The sequence below is a fragment of the Lutzomyia longipalpis genome, chromosome 1 (genome assembly GCF_024334085.1).
Source record: "Lutzomyia longipalpis isolate SR_M1_2022 chromosome 1, ASM2433408v1".
Taxonomy (NCBI): domain Eukaryota; kingdom Metazoa; phylum Arthropoda; class Insecta; order Diptera; family Psychodidae; genus Lutzomyia; species Lutzomyia longipalpis.
Window position 1 is genome coordinate 40,174,631 of NC_074707.1, and position 21,925 is coordinate 40,196,555.

The 21,925-nt window shown below is 32.1% G+C and overlaps 2 protein-coding genes across 4 annotated transcripts in view; one reads left to right on the top strand and one right to left on the bottom strand.

Annotated features, from left to right (window-relative positions):
* LOC129787307 (DNA-binding protein RFX2) overlaps nt 1–21,925 on the bottom strand; it is an 865,065-nt gene that overhangs the window by 603,906 nt on the left and 239,234 nt on the right. The gene's annotated exons all lie outside the window — the stretch shown is intronic.
* LOC129787338 (protein roadkill) overlaps nt 1–21,925 on the top strand; it is a 137,330-nt gene that overhangs the window by 61,240 nt on the left and 54,165 nt on the right. For both annotated transcript variants that reach the window (XM_055822874.1, XM_055822875.1), the window contains exon 2: nt 318–543. The gene's annotated coding sequence lies outside the window, so the exon portion shown is untranslated. The remainder of the gene's footprint in view (nt 1–317; nt 544–21,925) is intronic.

Here is a 21,925-nt window from a genome sequence, read left to right on the forward strand (position 1 = left end):
AGTATAGGAAGTGGAAGTCTTTTTTTTTCTTTGGTTGCGTTTCTTTCTCTTTCGTGATACGATAAAACACGTGAGTTGCAAACCACGTGTGCGGAGCAATTGAAAGTGTGTAGTATACGCTATATATATGTACTGCAAGCGATTTTGAGAGATGGCATTAGGAGAACATATACATATGTACCTATATATATATTTAGCGTGCATTCTCTCAATGATTTTTTGTGTTCATGAATAAAAATTCCTCATGCAATTTTGACTTCAATTGGATGTATAATATTTTTCCTCATACAGATTATTTTCTCTTTTCTCTTTTGCAGTGTATTCGTGTGTCTGTGGTGTGAGAAACTTGAAGAAATTGTGCCCGCGTGCTTTCGATAACTATATACATACATACATAGCCAAGAGAGCACACGATCAGTCCGAAGGGGGCGAAACAACAAAATTGAAAATTTCTTCCAATTGTAACCGAAAAAAAAGCAGCCATACATATGAAAAAGAGATTGCAGAGAAAGTAAACTTTGAAGGAAAAGGAGGAAGCAAAAGGTGAGTGCGTCAGTTTTGCTTAATATGTATTGCTTTATAATTTTTGCTATAATTTATTTTACCTGGGTATTACATCAAAATGATTTCTCTTTTGGAAAATTTTCTCAAGAAAAAGGTAGTAAAAATTTACTATATATTACTTCTCTAACTTTTGTGTTAGGCGCATTAAATGTGCAAAAATTGCACTTTATGGTAAAAACATATAATATCTACTTTTATATGAAGAAAAGGAAGGGTATATGAGGTACAAGAAATGTTCGAAAATGCTATATATGTGGAGAGTTTCATCACCAAGTGAAATTGTAGGCGTCAAAAGTATATTTCCTACTTTTATTTCTTTCTTTTCACTCTGCTTTTGTGTACAATTTTCTAGAGATTTTTTTTTTCATCTTACTTTAATCTTTCTCTCTGGTAATTGAGTAAAAAAGTGCAATCGTGCATCTCATGCTGTGTATGATGCCTATTCTTCTTTCAAATAAAATAAAATACTCATATTTTATTTCTCGACAGTGGTATTTGAAGAAAATAAATGAAGAAAAAAAAAATAAGAAGTTAGAGATTAGTGATGTGAACTAAATTCATTTTGCGGAATTTCACAAAAGCAAAGGGTATAATACCATAGAAAAAAAAGAGAGTGAGACGAAGAGAAATAATTGCGGCAACTTCTTGTACACTATATGACTAAAGTGAATAGGTTTTGATTAAATCACGATTTTCCAATTTAAAAGCAACACACAAATCTCTCTCACAACACTGTCGCACATTTGCAATAAAGACAGTGAAAATCCCAAGATATCCACCATATCAGTCAAATGCAGGTGATTATTTTTTGATTTATCAAACTCTCTCATTATCCGTGTTATTTATTTTCACACCAAAATGGCAAGTTGACGTAAAATTGCATCTCTTAACCGTAAAGGGGGGAGTTTCTAAATGATCTGTAAATTGTAGAGCAAATGTCTTACAACGAGCTGCATTGATTCCTTATTGCAGTGAAAATTATTATTTAAATAGAAAATGGTGTGGGTCGTTTAGCTTTCAATATTTTCCCATAAATGGATGTCTCTGGTTTTTTTTATGTTAAATATATTACTAGAAATTTTAATTATGCATTCAAGCTGAGTTAGTATGTTTTGAAATTTACTCTGAAAATTGAGGAAAATCTAAAAAGATATATTGTAATACATATTCTTTAAAAATTAACCGAAAAATCTTTAAAAACGCGTTACAACCTTAAAGGTTAAAAATTAAACTTTAATTAATCTAAAGATAAAAAAAATTAGTTCTAATTGATTAAATTGTATTCCCAAAACTTGTTTCATTAATCTCAAATATATAGATTTTTTGTAGGGGCGTAACCAGGGTGCCTGAGTGGGTAAGAACCCTTAAAAGTCAAGCAATTTGGATTGAAAAGTTTGAATGCTATTTTCAAGATACAAATTACAAAAAAAAACGTCAAACGTTAGAAAAGAAATGTCAAACTTTAGAAAATAAAAAAATAATCCCAAACGTTAGAAAATATGTCAAATGTTAAAAAGAAGACGTCAAACAATTGAAAAAAATATGTCAAAGATTCAAAAAAAAAAAACATCAAAGGTTAAAAAAAACGATAAACGTCAGAATTGTAAAATTAAATTGTCAAAAACTACTAATTCAAATACAAAAGCCGTTAATATGGTTTATTAATCTCAATCATCATAAACCTTATAAGCTTTAAAATTGTTTATTTTAATCAATTTTTAATAGGGGAACGTAGCCCAATTCCGACCTTCAAAGGTCCGCGCAGATTGAGAAAAAATGGTAGAAAATAAAAAGCAATATTCTTAAATTTGGTACCATTTTAAAGCCCATTTAATGCTTTTTTTTCTCCCATAACTTGCTACATTTAAAGTTTTATTAAGTTTAAAGTAAAAGCGGATTGAAAAAGGTCGGAGGTCGTCGGAATTAGGTCCCGTCCCCCTACATTTAATTTAATAAATATTAAATTTTCTTAAAGACACTCCATTTAAAAAGAATTTCCTGGCTACACCCCTGATTTGGTGTAGAAATAAAATCTTGCAGAAAACGTGCAAAAATGGTTGCAAACTCACGAAAAGATTTTCTCATATTGCAGTTTGTGAGATAACAAAATGCAAGACAGAGTTACAAATATATATGAAATGAAAAGGAGTGAGAAAGGAGACTGTGAGAGGCGAAAATAGTTTTATAAAGTGTGCAAATTTTCAAGTATGGTGCACCATTATGTGCAATTTTGAAGAATTGGGGGCGGTGTGTGGAGCCTTCTGAACATGTGCTACACAATAATGCATTTGATATATGTACTGCGCACATAAGGTACAAAACATGACATTTTTGACATTTTATACGTATTAATCCACATTCACATTATAAAGGAATTATATATGTCACAATCATTTTATTGAAGAAACTACTCATGAGAAGGCACACATGCGATATTTTGTGCGCGCAGTGAAATCATATAATGTTGTGGAATTTGATAAAAATTGAAAGTGCTGAGAATGCACAAAAATTATGTGAGAGGCGCATTGTGGTGTGTGTGTATCTTTTCTTAAAATTTATAAAAATTTCTTTTTTACACCTTCGAGCAATTATGTGAAATTTTTTGAGAGTGCCGATGGGAGAGAGAGAGATTTCACTGAATGAATTTTATCTATTTATTACCATGGCTTTTAGTCATTCGCGCGATATTTCCTATGCACCAATTAATTACCTTTTTTCTCTCCCTCTTCTTTCTGTGTGATATTATAATAAACAATTATTTGGTGAAACGTGAACAAAAAATGTATAGCAATTCGATTTGAACATTTTTCACTTTTTTCATTTACCTTTTACAAATTTTTAAAGGAAAGGAGTTCAATTTAAATAAATATGTGTGAAAAGTTTTTTTTTTTTTTTTTTGCAAAATTTCTCTTACTCCATTTTGACATTTACGAGGTGGAACTGCAAAATTTACAAGCGTTGTTTATTTTTTTCTTAATATACATTTTGTATTTGCAAGTAAAATTATTGCGAGGGAGAGAGGTTAAATAGTATACGCCGTGTTAAGTAATTTCATACATAAAGTAATTGTGTTCGAAAAAATCACTTTGATCTAAAGCGAATTGTTCAGGAGATTGTTATTCAATTAATAGAATTTGAGGTTGTGTCTTGTTTTAGCTGTGATTCTTTCGAAGAAAAGAATAGCACAGCTTCTGTGTCCACTCAAAAACTCAAGGTCGTCGGATCGGGCTCAAACTTGGTATGAGCACGAATTAGGGTCCCCACATTCCAAAAAACGTATGCGCCGAAAAACTTTTCCGGCCGTCCGGCCGTCCGTCCGTCCGGCCGTCCGTCCGTCCGGCCGTCCGTCCGTCCGGCCGTCCGTCCGTCCGGCCGTAGTTTGAAGCTCAATTACAAGAGAACGGTAATAGATAGAGACTTGCGGTCACCGGCAAAGTTCAATTATCGACTGGAAGTCGTCCAACTATGATATCAAATTCGACCCCCCACCCCTGCATCCGCCATTTTGAATTTTTTTCAATTTTGTTTTTGCTATATCTCAGCCCCTATTATAGCTAGAGGTCTGAAATTTTAATATGTTGTAGGGGCATTTAAGACCTTTTCAACGATACCCCATTTTCAAAAATCGGACAAGCGGTTTAGCAAATATAGAGTTTTATCGTAAGTGGGCTATAACTCCTAAACCGCTTGACCGATTTGGACCAAACCGGTTTTGAATGAAAGATCTCAAGAAGGTCTACAATTATCTATACATAGGAAGTTTCAAAAGTTACCGCTAGAGGGCCTAAAATAAAAAACAAAATTTTCGATGAGTTTTCGACCAGTTTTCGATTAATATCTCAAAAACCGGACGATAGATTTCGATTAAATTTTAGTATGTTATAGGTGATAGGCACACCTTTTAATAAAAAAAAAATAAAAAAAATTTATGTCGCGGTTTCAGAGATATAGACCAAAACAGGTTTCCATATGTACCGATTGTTGTAATATTGCCTTATATCGGCTTAACGGTACTTGATAGAGATTTTTCGATTGAAGTTTCATCAGGTATAGTGGGTATGACCTATCAGATTTTATTAATTCCAATATTCAAAATGGCCGCCTTCTGCCATTTTGTTACATCAACAATTACTTTCAACTACATATTCACATATAATGTAATGAAAAACAAAATAATGCAAAAAAAAACTTTTATTATACTTGTATTGATTATGTGAAATGTTTATTTCTATTGAGTTTTTATTTAAATATTTATGGGCAACGAGATAGATTTTGCAGGAAACATAAAGGTAAGGTCTTTTTGATATCTGTTATGCAATACACAATAAGTATAAAATAAAATTATGATAAAGTGGGCATCTCGATGGATAGCTCATTCTGGCTGAAGAAAATACTTTAAGCTGGATGCAGAAACTGCCGTACGTCTTTTATGAAAAGAGGCAGGCTAGGAGAGTTCTGGAATCAATGATGAATGTGACACAATCCGGCTAGAAAATAGATCATAAGCAAAAAGCGAACTAAGTACTTTCCGTATAATAAATATATTCCGTAAACTAATAAAGATTATTTAATATTTTACTTGTTAAATCGTTCGAGCTGCATTTTTTTTTTAACTACTGCGCACCGTCTCTTACAAGAGGAGGCGGCCGAGGAATTGCAATGTCGAATACACCTGCTGGCGTGCACCTCCAATGAAAGGAGGTGGCCGAGGAGTTGCAGTGTCGGATACATCAGCTGCGGTGCGCTTCGAATGAAAGAGGCGGCCGAGAGAAGATCCTCAACAAATTGTAGATTTAATACAATCCGGCTAGAGAATAGGACAAACTTTTAAGTACTTTGTGTATTGTAAAGTGATACATAAAAGAATTATGATGTATAATAAGAGATATTTTTTTTCTTACCTGCTATGCCGTTAAAGCCGGATTCAACTACTGCGCACCGCCTCCTACGGGAGGAGGCGGCCGAGGAGTTGCAGTATTTTAGGTTAAATGATATAAAAATAAGAAATAATAATAATAAAAATTTTTTTCCTAAAGATATTCATTATATTTCACTACTTTATTTTAATATCTTAAGAATATAATGTAACTTCAATTAAATGTTTTTCTGTTCTGTGGGGAATGGCAAAATTACTCCACTTTCCAAAATAGTTTTAAGGTGATCTCTCATTTTTGATATAATGTATTTTTGCTTACATGGGTCTATTCCTAAAACGTAACTTACCGCATTAGCCATGGCAAATATTCCACACATGACATTATCTGGTTGTGGCATAACTTTTTTAAATTTTATGTATTTAGATAATGGTTTCAAATGCGGATGCAATTTTCTCAGTATATTTTTAGCTTGTTGATTAAGTTTTCTACCATTCAGCGAATCGTAATAATTTAATGTATTATCTCCGTTGTACACCGCAAGCGTATAGTGTCCTATAAAATTCGGCACATTTTCATTTGTAGCAATAATTTGCAAGTGTCTTCTATTCGGAGGAATTACTGGACATTTACTTCCTTCGTCTACACTACTAAATCCAAATTCAGGGGTAACTTTTTTAAATTCGGGATATTTTTTATTAAGGATATCCATAAATCGATATATGTGATCTGTCACTACATATTGAGTGTCTATTGCTATATCAAAGTCTTTCCACATATCAATTACAAAATCAGGTGGCCAACAATTATCGCGTTCTGGTTCTGGAATATTAGTGCCTTTATTGGGTGGATTTATAGGTTTTTCCGGACTCTTATCTTTAACTACTTTCTTACTTGTTGATTTCTGTTCTGTGGGGAACGGCAAAATTACTCCACTTTCCAAAATAGTTTTAAGGTGATCTCTCATTTTTGATATAATGTATTTTTGCTTACATGGGTCTATTCCTAAAACGTAACTTACCGCATTAGCCATGGCAAATATTCCACACATGACATTATCTGGTTGTGGCATAACTTTTTTAAATTTTATGTATTTAGATAATGGTTTCAAATGCGGATGCAATTTTCTCAGTATATTTTTAGCTTGTTGATTAAGTTTTCTACCATTCAGCGAATCGTAATAATTTAATGTATTATCTCCGTTGTACACCGCAAGCGTATAGTGTCCTATAAAATTCGGCACATTTTCATTTGTAGCAATAATTTGCAAGTGTCTTCTATTCGGAGGAATTACTGGACATTTACTTCCTTCGTCTACACTACTAAATCCAAATTCAGGGGTAACTTTTTTAAATTCGGGATATTTTTTATTAAGGATATCCATAAATCGATATATGTGATCTGTCACTACATATTGAGTGTCTATTGCTATATCAAAGTCTTTCCACATATCAATTACAAAATCAGGTGGCCAACAATTATCGCGTTCTGGTTCTGGAATATTAGTGCCTTTATTGGGTGGATTTATAGGTTTTTCCGGACTCTTATCTTTAACTACTTTCTTACTTGTTGTTGGAGAATCACTAGGTTTTGGGACTTTGACATCTTTATTTTCTCCTACTATGCAATATACGGGTCGATGATCAGAGAAATAAGATTCGTATATTCCTGCTGAAAAATTATGTTCCGGTATATTACTCAAAACTACGTCTATTTGACTATCATACTTTGTAGTAGCTTGTTCGGGATTAAGCTTAGTTTCCAAATTATATTCTGCGACGTATTTTAAAAATCTCTTATCCGTATTATTTGCAGAAAGATTAAAATTGAAATCACCAATAAGGATAATTTCAGAATATTTAGGGATTTTCGAGTAAATAGTTTCGAATGAATTTTTAAATACTTCAAATGGTACCTTCGGCGACTTGTACCCAGAAATAATATAAAATTGTTTTCCGTATTCCAAAGCAAACAAACTCAAGCTAAATTTCTTAGTATGATCGATTCTAGTATCTTCCGCTATTACGTTAATTTTCGTTTTATCCTCATTTTTAATCAAACACAAAAGACCTCCAATATTTTCTATCTCATTGTCTTGTCTATATAAAACGTGGTAACCTTTGAAAGATGGGATCGAATAATTCTTAAGTGTTTTCGTTTCCGACAATATTACAATATTAAAGCATTTGTACCATGAATCCGTATCAATATCATTAAAGTGTTTATGCAATGAGACAATATTTTGATAACAAATTTTTACTTTTTTCGGGTCTACTCTACGAACATCTTCAAAAAAGTCTTTAAGACGTTTTTCCGTTCTCAATTTATGAATTTCGTTAATTATCCGTTGTCCACTATGTGAAAGGCGTTGTGGAGTAAATGTTCCAATTATATACAATCCATTTAGTGATGTTACTCTACTAAGTGCTACATACATCATGCACAATGTAATTCTTTCTAGTTTAGTAAAATCAAGACATATAGATTGGTACGTTTGTCCCTGACTCTTATGTATCGTTATAGCTTCTGCCGGCATGACTGGAAATTGCGTTCTTGATATTGTAGTCGTACTACCATTATTCAATCTAAAAACAAAATTGCATTTCTCAAGTGGTACAAGATTTTCTTTCAAATTATGCTTTTTAAGATAATTTTGATACCGCTGCTCTTTTGTAATTTTCTTACCGACACGATCTTCAAGAAATTCTAGCCATATTACACCTATATTATTTTTTGAATCAAAAGTTATATGGCGAAGTATACCTGCAGCTCCATTAACTAGACCGTCTGAAACATCGATATTTTTAATAATCATATATTTTATACCCAACTTCAAATGCAAGGTATGGACAGCTCCAGCGCTTTTACTTGGATCTCGATTTTCTATATCTTTAAGGATTTTATTTTGTTCATTTTCACTTTTAGGTTTAGACTTTTTGTCGCTCATTACTTTATCTATAGCTACAAACGTATGTAGTTCTCCTGGGTAATTTGCAATTTTTCGTTCGTTATACTCATCTACATTTCTACGAGTAGCAAACAATCGTATTGCTTCCGGTGGAACTTCATTTACATTTTTAACCGTTCTAGATCTAATAAGACTTATATCCTTTTCTGTCATTTTTCCAATGGCCAAGTTATTCAATGCATTCGTAAAGTTCAAATCATCTTTTTGACGCATTATTTCGGTTAGTTCAAAATATTTAAATTCCTCCCAAAGTGGATTTATATCTAGTATACCTGCATTACCTTTATCTGGGGCACGAAATATGGATTTATCACCAACAGGTGCTATTTGGTTAAGATCTCCTACAAAAATAACTGATATTCCGCCAAAGCTTTGGTGAACTCCAAAAATTTGTATTAGTCGCTGACTAACTTTCAATGAGGTATTTGAGCCTACCATTGAAACTTCATCAATTACAATTAGTTTCACGTCTTTAAATTCACAACGAATTGTATTTGCGATATCTTCTGAAAAGTGGTCAATATCTACGGGGTTTTGGGTATTAGGTAAAGCAAAAGCCAAATGTAGGGTCATTCCATTAATCAAAAAGGCTGCCATGCCACTTGGTGCACAAAGCAATACCTTCATAGATTCAGGATTACTATTGGGCAAATTATCGAAATGATGTGTGATTAGTTGATACAGGCAATTAATTACACGAGTTTTACCTACGCCAGCAGAGCCAGAAAGGAATATACGTATTGGCAATGTATTTGATGTGAAACACTTGTATATATGCATTACAATTTGCCTCTGTTTTTCATTGAGGGACTGCATATTTTGACACAATTCTTCTTTAGTAATTCTAACTGGAGTAATGTACTTACGCGGTTTTTTATCACCGGGCTTCTCTTCAGGAGGTGTAAAATGAAATTCTTGGGACTTGGATACGGGTTTGTTCACAGGATCATCATCATCATCACTGTTTACATCACGAACTTTTCCCATAGCTTCAATTACTTCTTCTTCAGATATAAAATTAAATTTATCTCGCACCTGCTTTATCGCTTCGAAATTTTTAAGATAAATTTGCTTACAATCAGCATCTTCAATTTCAGTCTTTTCATCTCTAAATGGAAAATACAACAAACATTGCATACGATAGTATTGGTGTTCATCCTGAAGCTTATCATATCTCTTAAATCTAACAATTTTTGACCTTTTCCTTACACTTATGTCTTTCTCATCATCACTATCATCATCTTCTTTGCTTCTCTTAACCTCAGTATAATCTGCTGCATATTCAATCAAAGTTACATCATTTAATTCTTGTTTTCTCTTTTGATACTTATGAATAATATCTTCAGCAAATATATCTTTGGAATCTGGGGGTAGTTGTCTCAATTGTTTTATCTGTTTCAACATTCTTGTCCGCTCATTTATAGGTCTAGTATTTATGTAAACATTTGATCTACTACATTGAGTCATTGGAATTGACAAACAGTAATAAGCAGCTTCTTGAGCACTTACTAGTTTACTATTAAGAAATGCACTTGCATATTTACGCATCCTTTCTTGCAATGTATAATTCTTGTTTACTTTAATCTCTTCAGAAATGTCTTTTAAAATTTTTGCTAGAGCTGAGTCAACTTTTGTTACATAGTCAACAAGGTATTTTGCCAATGCATATACTTCACACACAGGTTGAATGTCCATATTTGATTCAGTATAATTTAGAATGTCTTCATTATATGCATTAATGTTAACTTCCGTAGTGCTTCGTTTAAGGAACACACGAGGTCGCTTAATACGAGATCTTATTGCTAAGATATATTTTTCTCTTGTAATACCAAGTTTTAACATAAAATTTTCAAAGGACATATCGACAAATTTTAGTGAAAAGTTCTTAACTTCATTTTCAATCTTTACATAAATTTGCTTTAGATTTTCTAGGTTTTGTAATTTACTCTCTTCTTCAGTAAAAGGCCACAAAATTTCAGTTTTATCCATAGGTGGAATTGGGAAATTAAATCTACATCGTTTTCTCTTTCCTTTGTAACATGTTTCACAATGCCTATGCATTTGTCTCTTGATTAGAGGAAACTTTTTAGGGTCTTTGTATTTACAAGTAGCAATATTATCATAAAATATAATAGTTTTTTCAACAGATTCAGGGTTGTTTTGGTCAAAATCAGGGACATCATTACACCACAATAGTATGTGCATATGTGGACTTCCTCTCATTTGAAATTCAACTCTTTCAAAATAATCAATAACAAAATTATCTCCAAATGGACCACATTTTCCTGTTCGTTCTTTAGGATCAATGGTCAACATTTTCATCAAATTCTTAGACTTGTTTGAAAAATATCTTACACAAGATACGGGATCATTTTGAATCATTAGAGTTCTATCGGCTTTTTCAAGATTCATACTTTCAGTAGGTGACAATTTTTTTCCTGATTGTTTTGCTAGATTTTGCAATAGTTCTGGACAATGCATTTCAGAACAGGTAATTGTAAGAAACAAATGTGGTTTACCCAATTGTCTAACCATACCAAGAATTACTTTTTGTTTTTCTGAATTGTATGCAGGAGTAAGAGCATTAGATTTGAGGAATCTAAAACCATCATCAACTTCAACTAGTTTATCCATTTTTTTATCACTGAGTGCATCACCAGCAGTTACGCCTTGAACATTTTTCGATTTTCTTAGACATGTGTTTACTGTACTCGTAACAGAATTTCTCAATTTAACACTAGTCATGTACAATACTTTCTTTGGTATACGACATCGTGGATCTTTTCTACGCAATTCTGATTTGACTCTTTGATGGTAGTAAATTTTTTCAATTGTATATTTCTCTCCACAATATATCTTTGGAAATGACAATTCTTCTAGGTTTTTATTAGAATCAAAATATATAGGTTTCTTGCCCTGTCCAGGTGCCATAATTTTAATTTTGCTTGCTGCTGCTTCATATGCATCTAGATCTAGAAGCATTACATCTTCATTTGGTATTGGTATATTATCATCATCTTCAAAAATATCTACAAGTTTTTCTTTATCTTCTTCCTTTTCAAATTTAATCTTCTTATTAGGTTGGCTAATTGGTTTTTTTTCTTTTTCTTTTTCTTTATTTACATCTTCAGTATTTTCTTCTTCATCACGTTTTCTCTTATTCATAGTAATTACACAAGTTTCTAAAAGTTTCTCAATTTCGTTAATTTGTATCTCTCCACATATATTTTTAGTGCTTGATGGGTTTTCATTTGTTTCCGATGCATCTAAATCTACTAACATTACATTTTCATTTGTTAGATTATCTTCTTCTTCAAAAATATCATCAAGTTTTCCCTTATCTTCATTATCACATCTAATCTTTTTATTGGGTTGACTAATTGGTTTTTCTTCTTTAATTTCTTCTTTATTTTCATTAAGAACATCATCAACAGTTTCATCGTCATCAAGTTTTCTCTTATTTGTAGTAATTACAAAATTTTCCATAAGTTTTTCAATATCCTTTAACATATAATCTTTAGAGTCATTTTTAATATCATTAATTTGTATATCTTCACACATTTCAATAGAGTTTGATGAGTCTATTGGAAACATTGATACAACTTCGGTTTTAAGCATATTATACAAATGGTCTCTCATTTGTTCAATTTTGTAACAAAGATTACTTGGATCAATATTATTTAGCAAAGCTACACTATTTGCAATAGCATGTACACCACAAGAATAGCCATCATCTTGTTGACATGTTTTCATAAATATTATCGAATCATTATTTTTCATTGTTGTGGGATACAATTTCTTCAAAAATTTCAAACAAATTTCATCTAGTGATTTCCAATCTAGAGAATCATATACATAAATGGTTTTATTTTTATGAACGGTCGTAACCCAATGACCAATTTTATCATTTCCTTTTGGTTCCAAAAACAATATTTGAACATTTCTCTTATATCGTCCTTTTGGAGTCACCTTTTTTAGGCCCATTTCACAAATTAGATAAGTGAAATGCATAAAATTATTTTTATATAATTTGTTTATGATCTCTATAAATCGATCAGTGTGTAAATCTGTTACATATACATCGGAGTTACGAATATCTTGTTTATTCCAATTAGGAATTGGTTCAATTGATGGTGGTTGGGATTTCACTTTACCAGATAATGTAAATATTTCAGGGGGATCTTCTTTCTTTTTGGGACTTATAGTTTTTCGTGGGTCTTTACCTTTATCACCTTTTGTATCATCATTTATTTCTTTTTTATCTTTTTCTTTATCTGCAGGATCAGTTATAAAAGTAATTTCTTTATCTTCTATATCTTTTAAGTAATTTGGATCAACCGTAATACCTTCAGATTTGTATAGAGGTGTAGTAATGAGATAGTTAATAGCTTCCAATACTTTCTTAATTCGCACTGTTTCAAACATATAGTGATTTTTGTAATCTTCATGTCTCTTCAATTTAACCTGCACCGTACCCATGTTATCGAATTTTCGTGGCAAAACTTTTACCATGTCATTTATTTCAACAGGAATATGAACTACACTGCCCTTTAAACCTTTCTGTGGATTCAATGCATATTTCTTCAATTCTCTAATTTCCATAAAATTAATGACAGGTGCTACCATTCTTTCTTCCAAATCACTTAAATCTTTAAGACAATCAGGGATTTCGGGAAAGTCTAGACCATTTTTTATCGCCAATGTGGGCAATTTATTTTTATTCAAGTACAAGTGGCATGTACTACAACAATATTGTGAGATTTTCAAAAAATCTTCAAGATCTGATTTATTTTTATATTTACACTTATCAATATTCAAGTTCTTTACATTGTGCTTGAAAAATTTTCCTTCACAACATCCACAAATAAATTCAGTTACTTCTTTTCGCTTTGAAAAATATTCTAAAAGTGTACGATACTTAGCTTTCATGTTCTTGACTTTTACTTTAAAGTTTTTATTTCCCAAATTTTTTCTATATTTGTAATTAATCTTAATTTTAAGGGATCGCTTGAGTCTATCTCGAAACATTAGAATTTGATTTTCAAATTTAGTTTGATCAACACTAGAATATTTAGATTTTACTGCCTTTTCAATTTTGTCATCTATAATATCAGAGTCTTTTGGTTTTCTAAGTTTCTTCCAAAAACGAGTTTGAATATTTCTGGACTTAAGATTGGTTGTTCGATTGTCAATGGAATCCGGGAATTTTTTGGAGCTATTTTTCTGTATTCTAACATTTCTGAGAAAATTTTCCTTTTCTCTAAATTTCCTATCTTTACGTTCTAGTATATGCCTTTGTTTTCGCTTTTCATTGTCAATGGATTTTTTCTCGGGATTTTGTCTCTCAATAATACGTTCTAATTTACGTCGTGTATTTTCAATGCATTTTAATTCGGGGTTTTGCCTTTCAATCTTATGTCTATCTTTACGCTTGATGTTTTCAAAAGATTTTTTCTCGGGATTTTGTCTTTCAATGCTGCGTTCTAATTTACGTCTTGTATTTTCAAAAGATTTTTTCTCGGGATTTTGCCTTTCAATGCTGCGTTCTAATTTACGTCTCGTATTCTCAAAGAGTTTCTTTTCCGGATTTTGTCTTTCAATGCTGCGTTCTAATTTACGTCGTGTATTTTCAATGCATTTTAATTCGGGGTTTTGCCTTTCAATCTTATGTCTATCTTTACGCTTGATGTTTTCAAAAGATTTTTTCTCGGGATTTTGTCTTTCAATGCTGCGTTCTAATTTACGTCTTGTATTTTCAAAAGATTTTTTCTCGGGATTTTGCCTTTCAATGCTGCGTTCTAATTTACGTCTCGTATTCTCAAAGAGTTTCTTTTCCGGATTTTGTCTTTCAATGCTGCGTTCTAATTTACGTCGTGTATTTTCAATGCATTTTAATTCGGGGTTTTGCCTTTCAATCTTATGTCTATCTTTACGCTTGATGTTTTCAAAAGATTTTTTCTCGGGATTTTGTCTTTCAATGCTGCGTTCTAATTTACGTCTTGTATTTTCAAAAGATTTTTTCTCGGGATTTTGCCTTTCAATGCTGCGTTCTAATTTACGTCTCGTATTCTCAAAGAGTTTCTTTTCCGGATTTTGTCTTTCAATGCTGCGTTCTAATTTACGTTTAATATTTTCTTTTTCTTTGTTAGACGAAATTAATCTTTCTTCTACATGCGTTTGTCGACGTTTTTCATTTTCGATTTTTTTAAAAGTTTTACTTTTAGCTCTTAAATTTCTCAAATACATTTTATTGTATTCACGTCTTGCACTATTACTAATATTTATGATTTTCTCTGCAATATTTGTCTCTATGTGCTTTGTGGTTGGTATATTATCTTGTATATCTTCCTGCATGGGCTCCTGTGTGGGATGTACACAAACACTTTTCTCAAATTTAATTGATATCGGTGTAATTGCGAAAGGTACATACCCATCGTATTTTAAAGTACCATGTGAGAAATTGTATTTCAATATATTTAACAAAGAAACAATTTCTGTGTATCCACACAAAACAGATGTGCCATTTTGAATAAATTCACCAAGATTGCCACGTGAATGACTATCAAAGTAATAATATATATCGTTTTCCTTCAATATTGCAATTGAAAGACAATTACACGTAATTACTCCATATTTGAAATTTTCAAAAAAATGTTTCATTGCAGATTCTAGGTTTGCTTCGCCTATTTTTTTTCCAAGAAGTTCACCTTGCAAACCAGTCAATGCATCAATAAATTCGTAACCGTCCAATATATCTACTGGTTTTATACTTATTTCCATGCCTTCGATAAAAATAGAATCTTCGCACACTTCATCAACGGTCAAATAAATTTGTTTTGAATAAACTTTTGGATAGCAAGCTAAATAAATTTCATTACCTTTTAAGAGAATATTGTCGATTGTTTTTGTTAACCAACTAGATATAGGTAAAATGTGAGCATAGGCAATTGCTGCAACTGAATTCGGTGTACACTGTCTATTATTAGATGTAGAACCAAAAAGTGCAATATTATCTTGACTATAAGATCCGCGGATAAAAATTTTAGGTGTATTTATTCCAAAACTTTTATAATAAGCTTTGTCTTTTATTTTTTTCTTATTTTTTTTGGAAAAACCGCCACCGTATTGTAAAATATCAGTATGCGAATTTTGATTCAAAATGTTTTTGAAATCAAAATGTGAATGATTTGTATTGGTTATATTCAGAGGCACAGTGCGTACTGTGGCTTTTTCTTCCAACAGTATTAATTGCTTTATACTTGTTGGAGCGACTACACAACCTGGATCAGCAACTTCAATAAAGTTATCTTGCTGCCAGGAGGTGGGATATCCTCTCACTCCATTTTCTGCAATATAAAAATAAATATTATCAGTGTGTGAATTCCAAAAAAATAAAAATAGTTTTGAGCAGACTTTAAATCTCAAGACAAAATCTCTAAAATTGTTCTTCTTTCAAACGTGTCTATTGTGTCTATTCCATTATGGGAAATTATAACATATTTATACATTTTGAGGTTCTAAGAGTCATATCTCTTGTTAGGCTCGACCGATCTTGCTCTACTTTGTATGAAATTAAAGATTTTGCAAAACTCTACAACTTTGTAGGATATCAGGAACATCTAGAACCTTTACTAAAGGACAATAAATACCATAAACTGTTTTGCAAAAAAATGTTATTTTGTATTCTAGAGGTGAGTTTTAAAATTATAGGCATACATAATAACTTGTAGCTTATTTTAATACCTTTCCCAAACTAGTCAAGAAAATACTGAAGGTTTTATAAAACTTGAGATATGACCAAAATTTTTTATAGACAAAACTGCAAAATTTTTCACAAAATAGTCAACTGTGCTTACTAATATTGCTCACAAATCAAATTACGACGCATAATCAAACTTTTCACGTCGTGCGCACAGGAAACTGTTATCGAATTGGCGTACGGAGGGTTAACACGCGAGAAGAAATGAGCATTTAGAGAGTTTTTAAGAACTATTAACCCTTTAAGGTTTTTTGGGTCATACGCTGACCCAAACGTGAAACATTTTATTTTTTCAATTATTTATGAAGGTAATTGTTTTTCCATGTTACAAATGCATCAAATTCATTCATAAGGGGTCAAAGAAGACGTTCTGAGTGAGAAAAGTCCTCTAAAAAAAATCATAGAATAAAAATCGCGATAAAAGAGCGCATGTTTCAATGTTTTTATGTTTCACGTTGGACGTTAAAGGGTTAACATATTAGTTCTCGCTCCTAAATTCTTTTCAAGGTTCGCATATGTTTTTAGAAAGTCAGAGACCATACGTTTTAGCTGTGATTCTAGTTGTCAGAACTAATTTTTGCCGAATTGTTTTAATTTTTCGTTCTCGATAATCAAGTGCCGGGAAAAACTTATTTTGAATTCTATTCTAACGAATATCCTAGAATGGAACTTGTGAATTTTTTGTATATTTTGAGAGCTGCAATATTGCCAAATAAGATTGCATTGCAGAAATATTGAAACCCGCTCACAATTTTCCATAATTTCACTCCCGGAATTTTTCACAATTTCACTTTCGGAATTTACTACAAAAACTCCCTGACATAAAATTCAACAAAAAATTAAAAATAAAAATAGAATGATAATTACCTTTTTCCTTGAGCGAAAGGATGTTTATTTTTTTGTTGCGGTCTCCTCCTTGACCACTACGCTCCTTAGTTTGTCCTTCCATTACCACTTTTCACTTCTTTTCTTCACAAATTCACAAATGAGGTTTTCTTTTTTTCTTTTATTTTTTTTTTAAATACCCATCAAAAAGATAGGTGCCGAATTTCTACAGAAAAAACCTTAAGCTCTGAAGAAATTCCTAAGAATCTCTTAATACATTTTGTATGGCCGTTAGCGCTGTGAAACACATATTCTGAAAATTATTTCCGCAAATATGCTTCTGCTTATTTTGAAATAAAAAGTAATTAAATTATTTATTTTTAATCATTATTATTAATATTAAAATCAAACATTAAAAATATTCTCCAAAAAAAACTCATCTGTTGTGGTGGAAAAGCTCCACGGAAAGTCTTCGGATATATTGGCGTTGGCGATGTTTTTGCGATGTTGGTTTTTTGGGGTAAAGTTTTTTTTATTAGGTTTTTTCAGAGGAAATTGTCAAATAATGTTATGGCATAACAAAATTCAGCAATAAAAACCTTTAAAATGTAATTTTTTAATTTAATTATTATTTTTTATTAAAATCAAACATTAAAAATATTCTCCAAAAAAACTCATCTGTTGTGGTGGAAAAGCTCCACGGAAAGTCTTCGGATATATTGGCGATGTTTTTGCGATGTTGGTTTTTTGGGGTAAAGTTTTTTTTATTAGGTTTTTTCAGAGGAAATTGTCAAATAATGTTATGGCATAACAAAATTCAACAATAAAAACCTTTAAAATGTAATTTCATAATTTAATTATTATTTTTTATTAAAAATATTCTCCAAAAAAACTCATCTGTTGTGGTGGAAAAGCTCCACGGAAAGTCTTCGGATATATTGGCGATGTTTTTGCGATGTTGGTTTTTTGGGGTAAAGTTTTTTTTATTAGGTTTTTTCAGAGGAAATTGTCAAATAATGTTATGGCATAACAAAATTCAGCAATAAAAACCTTTTAAATGTAAGTTTTAATTTAATTATTATTTTTTATTAAAATCAAACATTAAAAATATTCTCCAAAAAAACTCATCTGTTGTGGTGGAAAAGCTCCACGGAAAGTCTTCGGATATATTGGCGATGTTTTTGCGATGTTGGTTTTTTGGGGTAAAGTTTTTTTTATTAGGTTTTTTCAGAGGAAATTGTCAAATAATGTTATGGCATAACAAAATTCAGCAATAAAAACCTTTTAAATGTAATTTTTAATTTAATTATTATTTTTTATTAAAATCAAACATTAAAAATATTCTCCAAAAAAACTCATCTGTTGTGGTGGAAAAGCTCCACGGAAAGTCTTCGGATATATTGGCGATGTTTTTGCGATGTTGGTTTTTTGGGGTAAAGTTTTTTTTATTAGGTTTTTTCAGAGGAAATTGTCAAATAATGTTATGGCATAACAAAATTCAGCAATAAAAACCTATTAAATGTAATTTTTAATTTAATTATTATTTTTTATTAAAATCAAACATTAAAAATATTCTCCAAAAAAACTCATCTGTTGTGGTGGAAAAGCTCCACGGAAAGTCTTCGGATATATTGGCGATGTTTTTGCGATGTTGTTTTTTTGGAGTAAAGTTTTTTTAGTGGGTTGTTTTGAAGAAATTGACAATTAATGTTATGGAAAAATAAAAGAAAAAATCCTTGAATGTCGGATATGGAAAATTCCTGGAGGAGTGTGCTACAGAAAAAAATCTCGTTTCTCTGTGCAGAACACAGAGGTCCCAAAAATGCAGGTCCCTAAAATGCAAAGGTTTTGAGCAGAGGCTGAAAAAAGTTGAAGTGAACAAATAAATAATTTTCTTATTAAATTTTTTTTATTTTCCCTTTATGGGTTCCCTTTATGGGATGAATTTTGAAAGATGCTGCTTCTTCTTGGCATCCTTGATCAGGACCCTCTTTGCTGAAAGAAAAATTCATAAAGATTAATTTTTCTTAATTAAATTTATATATTTTTTACTACTTACTATCATTATGGATACTGGATGCCTGGACGTTATTTATATATTCATCTAGGCGATTCCGGATCGTCCTCATCGTGAGGACGACCGCCCTTTTCTCATCGGTAACTTCTTCAAACAAATTTTCCAATGTTTCACGGTCCATTTTAGCTGTGAATTTCTTGCAATTTTATTTTTCACTTTGGCACTTTTGTACTTCAGTAAAATTGTGTTATTTTTTTTTAAGAATGTGACCGGATGTAGAAATTCTATAATGGGACACACTGATATCAAGCATATGCTTGATATCAGCGTATACCATTATAGGATTTCAAGAACATCGGTCACATTCTTAAAAAAAAATAACACAATTACTGAAGTGCAAAAGTGCCAAAGTGAAAAATAAAATTGCAAGAAATTCACAGCTAAAATGGACCGTGAAACATTGGAAAATTTTTTCCAAGGGGTCACAGAGGAGAAAAGGGCGGTCGTCCTCACGATGAGGACGATCAGGAATCGCCTAGATGACTATATAAATAGCGTCCAGGCATCCAGTATCCACAATGATAGTAAGTAGTAAAAAAATATATATAAATGTAATTAAGAAAAATTAATCTTTTTGAATTTTTCTTTCAGCAAAGAGGGCCCAGATCAAGGATATTAAAAGAAAGTCAATCATAACGCGTCCAGTTATTAGAGTTGGTATACCACAACGCGGATGGGTCAGTCTATACGTTGTAATTTAATTTGTGAGCAGAATTAGTAGGCAAAGTTGATTTTTTTTATGAAATTCATCAATATGAAAGATAAAAATGCTTATATCTGAAGTTCTATAAGACCTACAGCAATTTCTTGACTAGTTTTAGAAAGGTATTAAAATAGGCTATAATCTGACATATATTTCGATACATTTCAAGGTCACCTCCAGAACACAAAATGGCGGTTTTTTGTTTTTCAAAAACAGGTTTTTTTACTTTTTGTCCTCAAGGAATGGTTCAAGAGATTTCTGATGTTCCAGAATGTTGTAGAGTTTTGCACAACCTTTAATTTGATACCAAATTGAGCAAAATCGGACACCGTTCAAGAGATATGGCTCTTAGAACTTTTCAAATTCATGAATTTTTCAAATGGCCGACATAGATTTTTTTCATTTTCGGACTGGAGAAAGATATTGAGTCAGGCTACAACATATCAAAATTTAAAAGAAATCTATAACAGATGTTCGGAGATATTGCCCCTTAAAGTTAGGCAATTTTTGTTTATTGATTTTAGCGCTGCTTGCGGCCATTTTTGGAACTTGGAATGTTCTAGACAGTTGTAGGGCTTCTCAATACCTTTCATTTGATACCAAGATGGTCAAAATCGGTCAAGCCGTTCTCGAGTTATATCGAAAAAACCCTTTGTTTTAGGTCGCCATTTTTGCTAAACCGCTTGATCGATTTGCAAGTATGAGTTATCGATGAAAACGTCTCACTGAGCACTACAACATACTAAAGTTTCAGACCTCTAACTATAAGGAAACCGGTTGACAGTATTTCAAAATGGCGGATGGCGGCCATCTTGGATTTTGAAAATGCAAAAAAATGAAATTTTACACCCACATTTCTATAGAAAACTTCAAACCGGAAGTCTCTATCTGTTACCGTTCTCAAGTTATAAGGTAAAGTTTGGACCACCAGAAGGCAGGCCGGCCGGCCGGATCAAAAATTTTTCACCACTATTTTCGTAATGTGGGATGTCTAAAACGTGCTCATACCAAGTTTGAGCCCGATCTGAGGTGGTCAGTTTTTCCGACGATTACAATACTTGGTATGCCACGATTGTGGTATACCATCTAATACTTGTTCCTTGAAAACCGTAAGGAATCCAGCGTGGGAGAGTCGTGAAAATATTTTTTGGTTGTTTCTTTATGCTTTCTTTTTGGCCAAAACTTCGAATTTTTAATTTTTGGTTTTTCGTCCTTCCTTATCCTGTGACTCCTAGGTGATGTCCTTATGTGTTCTCAAAATATTCAAAGTCCATAAAAACATCGTCCTGCATTAGTCTTAACTCAATAAATAAAAATTACCTATCCAAAATTAAGCATAAACCAACATCGAGCTATGGAACAAAAACGTTAATGGGGTTTAGTGAAAGGAGGTCAGAGTTTTTAGTAAAATTTGCTTACATGTGATTAGGGACACGGGTTAATTTGTTGAGAATATTGAGAATATAATTGTGGTGGAACATAGATTGAATTAAAAAAAAATCATTGAAATGGGAGGGGAATAATGTGATCTTTTTGACAAAATATGTGCTCGCTGCAGATCCTTTAAAAACTTAATCCTGCGGGCGTAATTTGCCCGATGGACTTCCCGTTCTGAAAAATAAATAATAAAAATAAAAAATAATAATTTAACGCCTAAAAAATTTTTTTTTCACTCACCTGCCTCGTCGAAATCACCGCTGCTCAGGTAATCCCTGACTGCAGCCTCCAGGACCTGCACCCTTCTGCGGTTTTGCTCTCTTAGAGACAGGGCATCCCGATACTGCACTTCAATGGCATTTCTTGCCGCAAAAATTTGTTGCGAATTCATTTTCACTTCGTTTTCCACTGTACTGATTGATCTCCACTTCTGGTATTTTGATTAAAATGTGCTTAATATCTTCAAGTAATTTTGAATGGGATACGCCAAATGACATCAAGCATATGCTTGATGTCATTGATGTGTTCCATTCAAAATTACTTGAAAATATTGAGCACATTTTAATCAAAATACCGGAAGTGGAGAGCAAGCAGTAAAGTGGAATTGAAAACCAAAGTGAAAATGAATTCACAACAAATTTTCGCGGCAAGAAGTGCCATTGAGGTGCAATTTCGGGATGCACTGTCTGTCAGAGAACAATACCGCAGAAGGGTGGAG